We start from the raw sequence: 17,058 nt of genomic DNA on the forward strand, positions 1-17,058 counted from the left end.
ACTGTGGATATAGATACTTTTGTACCTGTTTCCTCCAGCATCTTCACAAGGTCCTTTGCTGTTGTTCTGGGATTGATTTGCACTTTTCGCACCAAAGTACGTTCATCTCTAGGACACATGATGGCTGCGTGGTCCCATGGTGTTTATACTTGCATACTATTGTTTGTACAGATGAACGTGGTACCTTCAGGTTTTTGGAAATTGCTCCCAATGATGAACCAGACTTGTGGAGGTCTCCAATTTTTTTTCTGAGGCCTTGGCTGATTTCTTTTGATTTTCCCATGATGTCAAGCAAAGAGGCACTGCGTTTGAAGGTAGGCCTTGAAATACACCCACAGGTACACCTCCAATTGACTCAAATGATGTCAATTAGCCTATCAGAAGCTTCTAAAGCCATCCAAGCTGTTTAAAGGCACAGTCAACTAAGTGTGTGTAAACTTCTGACCCACTGGAAATGTGATACAGTGAATTATAAGTGAAATAATCTGTCTGTAAACAATTGTTTGAAAAATTGCTTGTCGTGCACAAAGTAGATGTCCTAACCGACTTGCCAAAACTATATTTTGTTAACAAGAAATTTGTGTAGTGGTTGAAAAAGGAGTTTTAATGACTCCAACCTAAGTAAACTTTCAACTGTAGATGTTACCAAGTAATTGGCCTTCAGGTAACCTTGTTTGTAAAGGCTTGTAAACTGTAACGTGTTTGGTAAGTTGGTCTAACCTTCAAGGGTAATGTTTGTAGCCTACAACGGGCATGGATGAGATGTTAGTACTCTGAAGCAGACATGGGTTCAAATACCATTTCAATTATCTCAATTACTTTCACATACATTTAGAGTATTTAGATATGTTTTGTTTGAAAAGACAAGTACTTGAATATGGGAATATATTTGGAAATACACTTGGAAAATATTGGCATGTATTTGAATATACACTGACTCAAATACACTCCTATGTATTTAACCCAGATATTTAGAAATTGTATTTGAAATAAGTATTCAAATAGCCTACTATTTATAGGAAATTATTAGAAAATGTTTTTAAATACATCCAATAGACGTAGTTGATTCGGGACACATTATTTGAAAATACTCAAAGTATTTTAAATAACAAATAATCAAATACACATGTATTTAAACTAAGTTCTGCTCTGTTGTAAACTTTGTTGTTTAGTATTTTACCCATAAAGCATGAGTCCTCTACTTGTGGTGTTTTTTGTCATTTATCATCTTTCATCTGACTCTTCGTGTGTGTGTTTGCAGGCTAGGTTGTAGATAACACTTCCTTGTAGCTCAGGGTCTGATTGTAGATACGTGATGGGAAGGTTGTGCAGGCAGACGGACAGAGGGACATATAGCTCAAACACTCGGTCTCAGACTTCCAGACCAAGTTTGAACATTTTGGAGGTCATCTTGCCTCGACCATGGGGAGCTGTGTGATGTAGCTGCACTTGGTATGCATGCTATTACAGAGCAGCATGGTCTTCCTACCAATAGAGGACTGTCACACGGGAGAATGTGCTGACCGTGTGTTTGTGTGTGCTTTCAGGTGTGTTTTGTGGTGTTTGGGGTTTCACAGCACGAATGGGTCTTTTCCTCCATGTTTTATACCAAAATAGTCCCTGCCGTGTGTGTACTTGTGCGAGCCAGGCATGTGTGGGGATCCCGCCTGTGGGGAACGAAAGGAGGCTCTCAGTGGGAGAACTGTTTTGAGCTGCGGAACCCCACCGAGACCACCTCTACACTGACTATCTAAAAGACATCCTCTTTGGGCGCTGATACAGGCTCTTGTGCCTGTCCGCTCCTGCATGCGTACACACACACACACACACACACACCCACACACCGCTGCTATCTGTAGGAGTGGCTGCCTTCCCATCTTCCTGTGATGGGTGGTAGAAATAGAGGAATTGGAGAAGGAGAAAGGTCTGATTATTTCTCCCGGTCGCGATGGAGAGTGACGGCGTCCTACTTGTGAGGCCGAGCAGCCTGCCATCCCCTATGGCGAGGGGAAATGGCCCACATACGGGCTGCGGAATAATTGCCTCTCCCCCTGTTGCTCGCTGTGCTCTCTGGTCCAGGAGTGGTCCATGGCGCCACTAGACTCATTAAGGCCCTTGCAACGACTCTGTGTGTGAGAAGAGACTCCACATAAAGCCGCCCAGCGTGGGGACCACCACCTGAGACGGTGACAATAAGACAGAGACGGCTCCTTAATGGCAGCAGGTATAGATTGACAACAGTCTCAGCCTCTCAGTGGAGAGCAGGGCACAGGAAGGTCAGGGGAGAGATGTCAGCGATGTCACAGAGCTTGGTTAAGGTTGCGTTGACAGCGGAGCTCAGCTGGTGGATTCACAATGTAAAGGTCCCTCTCGAAGTGCTGTGCGAAGACTCGTTATGATATGGCTCCTGTGGCGGACTGGCAGTGACAGTGAGAGGAAACCGAGAGGCAGGGGGACCGGAGGAGGGGGATAACAGACCCGAGAGATAACATGGAGAGAAAAGGACACACAGACAGGGCACACAGATGGGACACGCAGACAGGTAGGGTTTTGTGCTGCTGACGTGTCTGTCAGATTGTACGGTAGGTATCCACATTGCCTGTCTCCAGAAAGGTCAGGGTGATCACTGCTGACAGGTCTTTGTGACTGGTTCTATATCAGGCGGAACAGCACGATATGGCTGTGTCTGAAATGGCACCATATTCCCTGTACAGACCGCTACAATACCCCATAATGTCAAAGGGGAATTGTGTTTTTAGAAACGTATACAAGTTCATGAAAAATTAAAAGCTGGCTGTCTTGAGTCAATAAGTATTCAACCCCTTTGTTATGTCAAGTCTAAATAAGTTAAGGAGTAAAACATTTGCATAACAAGTCACATAAAAAGTGTGCAATAATAGTGTTTAGCATGATTTTTGAATGACTACCTCATCTCTGTACCCCCCCAAACACATACAATTATCTGTAAGGTCCCTCAGTCGAGCAGTGAATTTCAAACACAGATTCAACCACAAAGTTTTCCAATGCCTCGCAAAGAAGGGCAACTTTTGGTAGATGGGTAAAAAAAAAAAGACACATTGAATATCCCTTTGAACAAGGTGAAGTTAATAATTACACTTAGGATGGTGTATCAATACACCCAGTCACTACAAAGATAAAGGAGTCCTTTCTAACTCAGTTGCCGGACAGGAAGGAAACTGCTCAGGAATTTCACCATGAGGCCAATGTTGACTGTAAAACAGTTAGAGTTTAATGGCTGTGATAGAAAACTATTGGTGGATCAACAACATTGTTGTTACTCCACAATACAAATCTAATTGACAGAGTGAACAGATGGAAGCTTGTACAGAATAAAAATATTCCAAAACATGCAGCCTGTTTGCAACAAGGCACTAAAGTAATATTGCAAAAAAATGTGACAAAGCAATTAAATTTTTTCCTGATTACAAAGTGTTATATTTGGGGCAAATCCAATACAACACATTACTGAGTACCATTCTCCATTATTTCATTCATAGTGGTGGCTGCATTATGTTATGGGTATGCTTGTAGTCGTTAAGGACTGGAAAGTTTTTCACGATAAAAAAGAAATGTAGGGACCTCCCGAGTGGCGCAGCGGTCTAAGGCACTGTATTGCAGTGCTAGAGGCGTCACTACAGACCCGGGTTCTATCCCGGGCTGTATCACAACTGGCCATGATCGGGAGTCCCATCGAGTGGCGCACAATTGGCCCAGGGTTAGAGGAGGGTTTGGCCGGTGGGGTGGGGTTTACTTGTCTCATCGTGCTCTAGCGACTCCTTGTGGCGGGCCGGGCGCCTGCAGGCTGACCTTGGACGTCAGTTGGACAGTGTTGGTGCGGCTGGCTTCAGGCTAAAAAAAAATAAATGTAATACATTTTAAATTCAGGCTGTAACTCAAATGTGAAAAAGGGAATACTTTCTGAAGGTACATAAACAGTGAGTAAATAACAGTATATACAGTTGAAGTCGGAAGTTTACATACACTTAGGTTGGAGTCATTAAAACTCGTTTTTCAACCACTCCACAAATTTCTTGTTAACCAACTATAGTTTTGGCAAGTCGGATAGGACATCTACTTTGTGCATGACACAAGTAATTTTTCCAACAATTTTTTACAGACAGATTATTTCACTTATAATTCACTGTATCACAAATCCAGTGGGTAAGAAGTTTACACACACTAAGTTGATTGTGCCTTTAAACAGCTTTAAACAGAATATTATGTCATAGCTTTAGGTGCTTCTGATTGACTCAAATTATGTCAATTAGTCTATTGGAGATGTACCTGTGGATGTATTTCAAGGCCTACCTTCAAACTCAGTGCCTCTTTGCTTGACATCATGGGAAAATCAACAGAAATCAGCCAAGACCTCAGAAAAACAATTGTAGACGAGTCCTATATCGACATATCCTGAAAGGCCGCTCAGCAAGGAAGAAGCCACTGCTCCAAAACCGCCATAAAAAAAGCCAGACTAAGGTTTGCAACTGCACATGGAGAGAAAGATCATCGTTTTTGGAGAAATTTCCTCTGGTCTGATGAAATAAAAGTAGATCTGTTTGGCCATGTTTTGGAAAAATGGGGAGGCTTGCAAGTCGAAGAACCCCAACCCAACCGTGAAGCATGGGGTGGCAGCATCGTGTTGTGTGGGTGCTTTGCAGCAGGAGGGACTGGTGCACATCACAAAATAGATGGCAACACGAGGAAGGAAAATTATGAGGATATATTGAAGCAACATCTCAAGACATCAGGGAATTAAAGCTTGGTCGCAAATGGGTCTTCCAAATGGACAATGATCCCAAGCATACTTCCAAAGTTGTGGCAAAATGGCTTAAGGACAACAAAGTCAGGGTATTGGAGTGGCCATCACAAAGCCCTGACCTCAATCCTAAAGAGAATTTGTGGACAGAAATGAAAAAGCTTGTGCTAGCAAGGAGGCCTTACAAACCTGACTCAGTTACACCAGCTCTGTCAGGAGGAATGGGCAAAAATTCACGCAACCTATTCTGGGAAGCTTGTGGAAGGCTACCTGTAACGTTTGACCCAAGTTAAACCATTTAAAGGCAATGCTAACAAATACTAATTGAGTGTATGTAAACTTCTGACCCACTGGGAATGTGATGAAAAAATAAAAGCTGAAAGAAATCATTCTCTCCACTATTATTCTGACACTTCACATTCTTAAAATGAAGTGATGATCCTAACTGACCTAAGACAGGGAATTGTTACTAGGATTAAATGTCAGGAATTGTGAAACTGAGTTTAAATGTATTTGGCTAAGGTGTATGTAAACTTCCGACTTCAACTGTAAATGGATTATGAGGTGACCAGCGTTCAATGACTGTATACAGTGCATTTGGAAAGTATTCAGACCCCTTGACTTTTTTCACATATTGTTACAGCCTTATTCGAAAATGGATGTAATATTTTTTTCCCTCATCAATCAACACACAATATCCCATAATGACGAAGCAAAAACAGGTTTGTAGAATTTTTTTGCTAATTTATTAAAAATAAAAAACTATCACATTTACATAATTATTCAGACTTTTCACACAGTACTTTATTTAAGTACCTTTGGCAGCGATTACATCCTCGAGTCTTCTTGGGTATGATGCTACAAGCTTGGCACACCTGTATTTGGGGAGTTACTCCCATTATTCTCTGCAGATCCTCTCAAGCTCTATCAGGTTGAATGGGGAGCCTTGCTGCAAAAGCTATTTTCAGCTCTCCAGAGATGTTTGATCGGGTTCAAGTACGTGCTCTGGATGGGCCACTCAAGGACATTCAGAGACTTGTCCCGAAGCCACTCCTGCGTTGTCTTGGCTGTGTGCTTAGGGGCATTGTCCTGTTGGAAGGTGAAACTTTGCCCCAGTCTGAAGTCCTGAGCGCTCTGGAGCAGGTTTTCATTAAGGATCTCTCTGTACTTTGCTCCGTTCATCTTTCCCTCTTTCCTGACAAGTCTCCCAGGGCTTCCCGCTGAAAAATATTCCCACAGCATGATGCTGCCACCACCATGATTCACGGCAAATGATGGTGCCAGGTTTTCTCCAGACGTGAGGCTTGACATTCAGGCCAAATAGTTCAATCTTGGTTTCATCAGACTAGAGAATCTTGCCTTTTGGCAAATTCCAAGCGGGCTGTTGTGCCTTTTACTGAGGTGTGGCTTCTGTCTGGCCACTCTACCATAAAGGCCTGATTGGTGGATTGCTGCAGAGATGGTTGTCCTTGGTACCACCTCTCTTACCAAGGCCCTTCTCCCCTGATTTCACAGTTTGGCCGGGCCGCCAGCTCTAGGAAGAATCTTGGTGGTTCCAAACTTCTTCCATATGAGAATGATGGAGATCACTGTGTTCTTGGGGACCTTCAATGCTGCAGAAATGTTTTGGTACCCTTCCCAAGATCTGTGCCTCGACACAATCCTGTCTACGGACAATTCCTTCGACCTTATTGCTTGGTTTTTGCTCTGACAAGCACTGTCAACTGTGGGACCTTATATAGACAGGTGTGTGCCTTTCCAAATCATATCTAATCAACTGAATTTACCACAGGTGAATTTTAGAATACAGCTGTAACGTAACTAAATGTGGGAAAAGTCAAGGCGTCAGTACTTTCTGCACTGTACATGTGACATTTTTGCAGGGCTGAGTACCGGGCAGGTAGCTGGCTAGTGATGGCTGTTCAACAGTCTGATGGCCTGGTGATAGATGCTGTTTCTCAGTCTCTCGATCCCGGCTCTGATGCTCCTGTACCGTCTCTGTCTGCTGGATGGTAGCAGAGTGAACAGACCATAGTTCTGGTGGCTGAGGTCCTTAATGATCTTTTTGGCGGACTTCCTTTGACACCGAGTGCTGTAAAATCCTGGAGGGCAGGCAGTGTCCCCCGCGGTGATGCGTTGGGCTGACCACACCACCCTCTAGAGAGCCTTGCGGTTGAGCGGGGTATAGTTGCCATACCAGTTGGTAGTACAGACAGACAGATTGTTCTCCATGGTGCTTCTGTAGAAGTTTGTGATGGTCTTGGGGGCCATGCTGAATTTCTTCAGCCGCCTGAGTTTGAAGAGGTGCTGTTGTGCATTCTTCACCGAAGTGTCCTTGTGATTGGAACATTTCAGGTCTGCAATGATGTTCACAACAAGGAACTTTAAGCTTTTGACCCTCTGCACTGCTGGCCTGTTGATGTGGATTGGGGTGTGTTCCCTCTTCTGTCTCCTGTAGTCCACAATCAGCTCCTTTGTTTTTTTTTGCGTTGAAGGAGAGTTTATTTTTCTGGCACCACTCCTCCAAGGCTCTCACCTGCTCCCTATAGGTTGTTTTGTCATTGTTGGTAATCGGGCCTACCACTGTTGTGTCGTCAGCAAACTTAATGATTGCGTTGGAGTGGTGCGTAGCCATGCAGTCATGGGTGAAAAGGAAGTACAGGAGGGGGCTGAGCACACATCCCTGTGGGACCCCTGTATCCAACCTAACATACTATTACAGTATTGTAAGGAACGGTTTGAATGACTAGAGATTAGTCATATTATATTTTTTCCAATTAATTCCAAATATCCCAGCTAAAGCGTAAAGCTGTTTTACTAAGGGTTTTCTTCTCACACAGCCATAGTTGTGCGAGACGAATAGTAGTCTATAATTTATTGACTGCTGGCAGGCTGTTGTTTGGACCTCCATACACTTATATCCACAGGATGGTGTGAAGGAACTAGTAAGATGGGAAAGCTCTTTCATCCTTCCCCGGCACTAGGAGGGCGACAGTTCCTGAGAAAACAAACTTTCCTGTTAAGCTCTTCTATCTCGCTCTGAGTCCAAGCTCAAGCAGTCAAATGGAGGCTGTTTTGTTATTAATGACTATGGCAGCCTTAAAAGTGCGTCATGTAGCTCTGAAAATGGCCCCCAAGCTCAGTAAACATTTTCCTCCCGCCTGTCACTAGCGATATAAGGGAAGATGGCGAGGGGAATTAATTAAATAAAGGGGATTATTTACTCTTCTCTCTGTGACTGACAAGTTCATCAGAGCCTGAAAACATACAGTATTTGCCTTGCTCATCACTGCCTCTCGACAAAACAGACAGCTAGAGCCCATGTTACATCCTATTGTTTGTTTGTGTGTGTGTCTTGCGGTATGTTATTTTATGCTTACATCACTCTCTGTTTCAATCACGTCCTACTTCTGTTTGCATACAGTATGATATGCGCTACACTATTATACTGACAAAACCAAACCTATCCCTCTCACGCAACACCCCGCCTGAAACCCCAATATGAGATGTTGATATACAGTATGTGAGCACTTGTGTTTCCCCAGAAACAGGAGCACATAGGCCCTAAACGGACTTTTAAACTATGAGGAAGTTCTTCCCTCTCATCTCTTAAAGCAGTGGTCATCAACCGGTCAATCGCGACCGACTGGTCAATCTTCAAGGCATTCCTAGTCAATTAGCAAATATTTCTGTAGAAATGCCAACGATAAAGCCTTGCACTTCAATTTTATTTTTTGTCTTGCACTGTAGGTGTTCCCATTTTTAAATATAACATTTTTCTGAAGGGGCACACTCCACCTACCCGATTTTCCCTGCTTTTAAGGCCCATAATGCAATTCTTCAGAAAATGGGCGTGGCTTCACAGCGTTTTCTGATTTGAAGAAAATGGTGCAAAATATGCAGCTGAAGTCCGACGAAAGCGGACACAAATTAATTGCTTTATTTAATTATGACAAATGTTAAGAAAATATTGAGCAATGTAATAAAGTAATGGCTTTTCAAATAAGTTACGTTACACGTGATGTTGGCTGAGAATTTGTTAGCTATGCTATCCTTACGAACCACATACATTACAGCAGTATGTACCTGTGTGTTAGCTAGTTACATAACGTCAGTTGGCTACTAATACATCGAACTTGCCAGGCAGTATATTAACCATAATCTAACTAACTACCCAACGTTTATTGACTTGATTATTCACGTCATTCTTAGCTAAGTGGTATAGTTGTGGTGTGTTTTCAATGGACAATGTTAATTCTGCCTATCTACTCTGATTTCAGAGCACTCTCATCTGAGTGTGCCAGAGCGCAGAATAACTGATGAATTTATGAACGCTCAACACCCGTTGAATATATGGCCGGTGTAAGTAAGCGTCTGAAAAAAAAGCGCAATTAAATTGTTGCCAGCAGCACAATTACAATCACCAATGCTCTGGACAACATGAAAACAGCCTAACCAGCTCCGCTGGGGTGAGTAAAATGGTCAGAGTGAGGTGTCATTTGTGTCTGGAAATAGCTAACAAGCTAGCCAACGTTAGAAAGTTAGCTTTGGTGCTTGACTATCGTTGTGAGGTCAGAACGCTCGGATCAACCCTCCTCGGCCAGAGCGTCCAATTACACGCTCCAAGAATTTACAGAATTTACAAACTGACAATCTGACAACGCGCTGGATTTACGTACTCACAGAGCGCACTCTGGCACTTCAGATAGAAATTATGAACACACCTAAAATCGTAAAATGTCTAGCTCGTCATTTGTTATGCTATCAAGCTAGCAAGATGTTGCATAGCAACAGCATCAACTTCCGGTAGACTAGTATGCTCAACTAATAGTATTGTTAGGTTCTAAATGAACCAAGTAAAACTCACAGATGAATAGTAAAGCTTGAACCATTTTTATTCACCCATTGGGTTATACAGCTGCATAAGACATGGTAGTATATATACCCCAATTTGGGGTGGAATCTCCTTCTCCTCTCTAAATATTACATTTTTGTTGCTAGGCAGGAAATTAAATGACACGGGCAATAAACTGTTCCTTCTCCCTTAACGTGACCTGACCTGAGGGACATTCAAAGCTGAATTGCCTCCACCATATACATTTCTCCTACAGATAACAATTAACTTCTGGTGTAGACCCTAGACTATAGCACTCAATATTTCAATAGGATACCTGATAATTAACACTATTCCAAGTTTAGGAGTCAGAACCCAGAATCCATCAGTATGTAGTATATACTCATTAAGTATGTAGTATACAGTATGTTAGTATGGGTATTCAAACACAGCTTTAGTAACTTAGTTGTAGTCACGATCTGGTTACCTATTAGTACAAACATAGTTATGTTTTTGGGTTCTTAAATATTTATAAATGATTTCCATATCTTCTAAACTACCCACAATGCACCATTTCTCAATGTCATATGGAGGATTTACTATGTGCTACCAAGTTCGTATGCTAGCTCAGTAGCTAGCTCAAGCTGGCTAACACTAGCCACACCATGCGCTTCACAGGCTTTGTGGCTGTGTTATCTAGTGGGAACCTGTTAGCGCGGCAGGCCATGGGCTCCTCAAAACGAAAGAGACAATCATACCTGCTTGCTCTAGTTGTGTACCTCGTCTGTTCTCCTTTTTGTTTTGTCAACTTTTACAGCATTTTCTCTGAAGTAGGCTACAGGAGTTTTGTAACTTTTCCCACCTTGGCTTAGTGCTAGCGTGCTAGCTGCCAGATATCTGGAATCTATCTATTTTGGATTCGCTATATAGTTATTGGATTTCCCTGACTCTCCCTTGGGCTGGTGTAGACCCCGCCTCACCTTTTGTTTTGGTAGTTACTCAGCCTGCACATTTAAAAAAAGTTTTACCATCGGAAGGACCCAGCCAACAATCTGTAAGTCTCTGCTCACTTTTTGCTTTTGATCTGCAGTTATGTTTTAGTTGTGTTGTGTTCTAGCAGATCTCCAGGCGTTGGGCTCTAGCTTGCCAGCCATAACCGTGGTGATTGGCTAGGCTGGCTAGGCTAATAGCAAGTTGGCTAAATACCTAACATTTTCTGGCTAAGATAAATGCATACAGCTAACATTCTTTGATAACTGGTTAGATGCCATTACGCATTTAAAAAATGTTGGTTTACTTTAATGTAGCTAGCTGTAAGGTAGTTGTTGATAGGAACTGGCTGACTCAGTCAGTGTTAATGTAACGTTACCAGGCTGGTAGGGCGAACGTTAGCAGGCTGAAAACCATTTCCTTCCTTGAATAAAAATGACTGGTTTTGGACATGATGAATCATTAGTGGTTTTGATATGTATTTATTCATGCCAATAAGCTGTATAAAATCTTTGCCGCCGTTTTTGAGTGACAGGCTCTATTTTGTTGTCGGATAAACCCCTATTATTTATTTTGCGGCATGCACTTGGCACCTTCTCCTGTCTGTAGAAGATTCTCTTTGCCTTGTCAGTCATGGACTGTATCTGTCACATTTTCAGGTCCAATTAAGAATTTATACTCCATTAGAATTGCAGAGAGATTCCAAGTACCCTGACAGGAACAGGGTATTTCGAGTCAGAGGGATGGGGTGTGGGATTAGGCTCGATAATGGAGGAGATGATTGCGCTAGCAACAACTAGCGAATGCTTTGCGATTACTTAAATGGATGCTCCCATTACGACTCCTGACAAATCCACAATCGTTGTTTTGTGTTTGCTGGTGAGTCTCCTCATTAAGCATATGCTTACTCAAAGTTCTAAGGAGTATATGGATAAATAAGTTAACGTTATGATGGCCTTTTTTTGGTCTCTATTTATTTATTTATTTATTTATTTATTTATAGGGGTCAATGCATATTAATCAACATCAATATTACATTAATGCAACATCCATGTAAAGGGGTGTCACGTATACGTCCGCTCTCACTGCTCAGCGTCACCGGTGTACTAACCACCGGTCCTGGCAACCAATCATTACTCTCACCTGCGCCCCATCATCAGTCACACCTGAACTTCATTACTACCTTGATAACGTACCATTTATCTAGCAGTCTGTTCTTTCAGTCATCAGGTAGTATTGTTTGTTTTCCTTGTTAGACTCGTCTCTTGTTTTGTATTCGTTCCCATGTTCATTTTCATTAAACTCACACGGCACTTGCTTCCAGACTCCGTGTCTACGCTACAGAATACTACCTAAAAAATATGGAAGCAGCAGAAGAGATAGAGAAATAAATATATATATATATATCAGACGGTCGGCGAACAGGGACATCTACTCCACCAACACAACGATCAGCTGGCGCAACAGCTTGCGACTATGGATGAGGTCCACCATCCAACAACGCTCCTCTGGACCATACCCCTCCCAGTCCACCCATTGCTGGAGCCGACCCCCACATTGGGAGTAGTACCCAACGGCTTGAGAAGGGAAGCGGTAATGGACTTAGTTATTCGATCAGATCTGTTAGTGAACACCAGATACATTTGAGTCTGGGACGTCTGTTACTCTGGTTGGTCCTTGTATTATTTTAGTGAGGTTGAAATGGTCTGTGATCTGAGTTTTTTTCCCTGCAAGTTTTGTTTTCCCAGTTCATATTGAAATCGACCATGAAGATTCTCCTTCTTATGATCTTATTCTTTAAGCATGGTATTTAGATGGTCATAAAACAATATATCATATATTGGTGGTTGATATGCAGGGCATTTCGAAGGTATTTAGACCCTATGACTTTTTCCACATTTTGTTACATTACAGCCTTATACTAAAATTATCACGTTTCAGGTAACACCAGATGCAGACAGGAGTTTATTACTAGTGCAGGGGCAGGCAAAACGACAGGTCAAGGGCAGGCAGAGGTCGGTAATCCAGACAGTGTTCGAAAAGGTCCAGAATGGCTGGCAGTCTCAGGGTCAGAGCAGGCAGGGGTCAATAATCCGTGTGGTGTGGCAAGGTGCAGAACGGCAGGCTCAGGGTCAAGGCAGGCAGAATGGTCAAAACCTAGAAAACAGGAACTATAGAAAGACACGCGCAAGGGGGAAAACGCTTGTAAGGCTTGACGAACAAAACGAACTGGCAACAGACAAACAGAGAACGCAGGTATAAATACACAGGGGATACTGAGGGGAGATGGGAGACACCTGGTGGGGGGATGGAAACGAACACAATCAATAACCCTAAATGTATTAAAAATACAAAACTGAAAAATCACATTTACATAAGTATTTAGACCCTTTACTCTTTGTACTTTGTTGGAAGCACCTTTGGCAGCCATCTTTCCAGAGATGTTCGATTTACATTAGCATTACAGCCTCAAGTCTTCTTGGGTATGACGCTACAAGCTTGGCACACCTGTATTAGGGGTTTCTCCCATACTTCTCTGGAGATCCTCTCAAGCTCTGTCAGGTTGGATGGGGAGTGTTGCTGCACAGCTATTTTCAGGTCTTTCCAGAGATGTTCTATTGGGTTCAAGTCCAGGCTCTGGCTGTGCCACTCAAGGACATTCTTGAGACTTGACCCGAAGCCACTCCTGCGTTGTCTTGGCTGTGTGCTTAGGGGCGTTGTCCTGTTGGAAGGGTAACCCCCCCCCCCCCCCCCCCCCCAGTCTGAGAACCTGCTCCAGAGACCTCAGGACTTCATCAAGGATCTGTCTGTACTTTGCGCAGTTCATCATTCCCTCTTTCTTGACTAGTCTCCTAGTCACTGTCAACTGTGGGACCTTATATAGACAGGTATGTGCCTTTTTAAAATCATGTCCAATAGGTTTTATTTACTACAGGTTGACTCTAATCAAGTTGTTGAAATATCTCAAGGATGATCAATGGAAACAAGATGCACCTGAGGTCTATTTTGAGTCTTATAGCAAAAGGTCTGAATACTGATGTAAATAAGGTACTTCTGTTCATGTTTAATACATTTGCAAACATTTCTAAAAACCTGTTCATTTTGTTATATGGTATTCTATGTAGATTGATGAGGAGAACATTTTATTTTAATACATTTTAGGAGGCTGTAATATAACAAAATGTGGTATAACGTCAAGGGGTCTGAATACTTTCCAAATGTCAAGTTATCGTTACTCTTTGTGTATTTTATTTATTTATTTTTTTACTCTGCATTAATGGGAAGTAAGCAATTCACTGTTAGTCTACATCTTTTGTTTATTTATGTGACAAATTAAATGTGATTTAATTTGAGTTTGCTCATTTATTATTATCTGCTTTCTGGTCACAGAACACTGATTTAAATAAGAATTGTTGAAAAGAGGGGGGGGGGGGGAAGTGACAAACTATAATGTTCAAAACAATTTAAGTTTGTCGTTTGATCCTTTCCAGTGATTGAGCATTTCATTGAGGTGTGGATCTCTTTTAGGACAGGTGTTTTTCATCTCTAGCCTCCACCCTCCCTTCCTTTGACTCTTTCCACATCAAACGGCTGCTGCACACTTCCCTCTCTCCAAGGCTGTGCAGGGAGGAAATCAATATCCAACCTGACCAATGGATGGGTAGTCCCTCTTTGAAAGGCCTCTTTAGAGGCAAGATAAGCAGGTGTGCTGTGCAGCTGGTGGCCAGAGATTACAACCATTCAGCTAACGTTGTCACTACGTAGGGCGCCTCACCTCCAGGCAACGCTGTCCATCGCGCCGCTCCTGCCAACAAAGCTGGAAGCAGGCAGTACACACAGTCTGTTCCTGTGATTGTGCCAGTTTATTAGCCGGCGCTTCACCAAGTCACACCGCATGCCCCAGTCGACAGCCTGCCGAGCGGTTTGGCACCATCCTCAGGGCTGGCCCCAAAGTAAATACTCCCAGTTTCCAAAAAGGTTGACCTTTTACTGTGCCTATTTATTAACTCTGAAGTTAGCCTGAATAGCAGGGCTTCATAATGAATATTTAACAATGAAATATAGCCAGCGGGACCATAATGCTTTGGACTGTGCCGCCACATTAGCATTTTAGAGAAAACAGTTCGGAATTAATTAGGCTCACTTTGGCGTCTATTACCCGAGAAAGGCTCAGACCCAGAAGCCATCGCTCTGACAGTCAGTGCTACAGTCCTAGTCTAGGACCACCATGCTAATCTGTCCTCGCCATCTCCAATGATTTGAATTTTAGATGGTGTATATTCTGTACCCTATATTCATAAGCTAATAGTTATGAAAAATGTCAGATTCAGACCTTCAGCTCAGTTTGATTCCAATTGTCTATACCTATACAGAATTGGTCTCTGATCTATTGAATCGCTAATATTCTCTATGAATAAACTCTTAATATATTATCTTTCTGGCTGCTGGTCACGCCCCCATCCACATTGACAGGGCTGTAGTGGAGCGGGTCGAAAGCTTCAAGTTCCTTGGTGTTCACATCACTAAGGACTAAACATGTTCCACACACACCTGCACAGTTGTGAAGAGGACATGACCGTGCCTATTCCCCCTCAAGAGGCTGAAAAGATTTGGCATGGGCCCTCACATCCTCAAAATGTTCTACAGCTGCACCATCGAGAGCACCTTGACTGGCTGCATCAACGCTCGGTATGGTAACTGCAACTTCGTTGACCGCAAACGCGCCACAGAGGGTGGTGCGGCGGCCCAGTACATCACTGGGGCCAAGCTCCCTGCCATCCAGGACCTCTATCAGACGGCATCAGACGAAAGGCCAGAAAAATTGCCAAAGACTTCAGCCACCCAAGCCATAGACTGTTCTCTCTGCTCCATCCGTCTCCAAGGAAGTTTATATCCCCAAGCCATAAGACTGCTATATAGTTAATCAAATGGTTACCCGGACTATCTGCATTGACCCTATTTTGCACTGACCCTATGCACACTCGCAAGACTCTATCCACACACACATTCTCACACTTACTATACTGACACTCTCACAGAAACTCACACACATACATACACTACATACGCAGATACACATATAATACACATACAAGCATACTGATGACACCTACACACACACACATACTTTCACACTCATCATACAGTATATGCTGCTGCTACTCTGTTCCTTTTTTAGTCTTAGTATTATCTATACTCTGTGTATATGAACATATCTCCTCAAGTACCTCGTACCCCTGCACTTTGATATGGTACTGGTACTCCCTGTATATAGCGTCATTCTTATTTTTGAACTCTACATCGTAGGGGAAGGGCTCGTAAGTAAGCATTTCACGGTAAAGTCTACACCTGTTGTATTCGGGCACATAAAATAAACAAATAAAATGTGATTTGTTCAATCATACAAATGTGTCTGAACTGAAATGAGGGGCCAGAGATTGGGTATTTGACAGCAGATTTGATAGGTCTGATAGGTCGTTGGCTTCTCAGTGCGATAAGACAGTTTAGTGTAACTGTGGCCTCGAGTGTGAAAGACCGCTTTGCTCTGGGGCTGAAATCACAGGCTGTCACCAGCGCTCCATGCTTTCCAGCGACAAGGGGAGTCATGAGAAGAGCTAACAGCCTTAGAGGGACACGCGGTAAAAGCTTTAGCCGTTTGGTTAGCAGTTGCAGTGTTTCATTTTATTTCCCTTCATCGTCCATCCCCTCACGCAGTGCAGATGACTGGCTGGCCTCTATGAAATGAGGCTGAGGAAATTGGGTCTGTGTGTAGGCTAGGGCAACAAGGGGGGAAGCAGGAAATCTGGAGGGCCGTGGGCCGCGGTGTCACCACGAGGGGGGCAAGAAAATCTTTAAGAACATAATTATAAAAACAACCCCCCCCCCCCCCCCCCATGATCTGTCCATTTTATGAAGGAGACTGGTTTTACTCAGCAAGCTTCTCCTCTTCCACCACAAACATGTCCTCTGTCATCTACCCAATGCCTCTTCCCACACCCTCTCTCCTTACAACTTAACACAGATCCGCAAGGAGGAGGGAAATGGTATTACTTTATACTGTACTGTAATGAGCCTATGACAAAGACTGACAGAGAGAGAAAAACCTGAGTAGGAAAGACGAGCGGGACGGAGAGCAAGGTGGTAGAGCAGTTCTTATTTGTGCTCCAGCTAGAGGGAGAGGGAGGGAGGCAGGCAATTAGATTGCATTTTGGAGAGTAATAGATTTCCTCCTGTCATTCCATCCTCTAATGCTGTAAACCAACCATCTGTTGTAACGAGGACACCTGGGCTGTTGTGGACAATTCAGTTAGATAGCTGGAGCAGCACGTGGATGTTAGGTTTTACTGATCTGTGTGTGTGTGTGCTCAGCCACATCACTCTGCCTCCGGCACCGCAGTAACTTGGAACTACCTGAGACGTGACAGTTGGGGTGGGCTGTATCATCCTGGTACTTTGT

At 43.2% G+C, this 17,058-nt stretch overlaps 1 protein-coding gene across 2 annotated transcripts in view; it reads left to right on the plus strand.

Annotated features, from left to right (window-relative positions):
- The window catches only part of LOC110502323 (serine/threonine-protein kinase 32C), an 87,644-nt gene that overhangs the window by 43,675 nt on the left and 26,911 nt on the right, over positions 1 to 17,058 (plus strand). Inside the window, exon 1 of one of the 2 annotated variants that reach the window (XM_036960994.1) lies at positions 10,251 to 10,665. The exons of the other annotated variant lie outside the window; for it this stretch is intronic. The gene's annotated coding sequence lies outside the window, so the exon portion shown is untranslated. Of the gene's footprint in view, positions 1 to 10,250; positions 10,666 to 17,058 lie in introns of those variants that run through there. 2 annotated transcript variants of the gene reach the window in all.

This window comes from Oncorhynchus mykiss, chromosome 23, assembly GCF_013265735.2.
Source record: "Oncorhynchus mykiss isolate Arlee chromosome 23, USDA_OmykA_1.1, whole genome shotgun sequence".
NCBI classification, from domain to species: domain Eukaryota; kingdom Metazoa; phylum Chordata; class Actinopteri; order Salmoniformes; family Salmonidae; genus Oncorhynchus; species Oncorhynchus mykiss.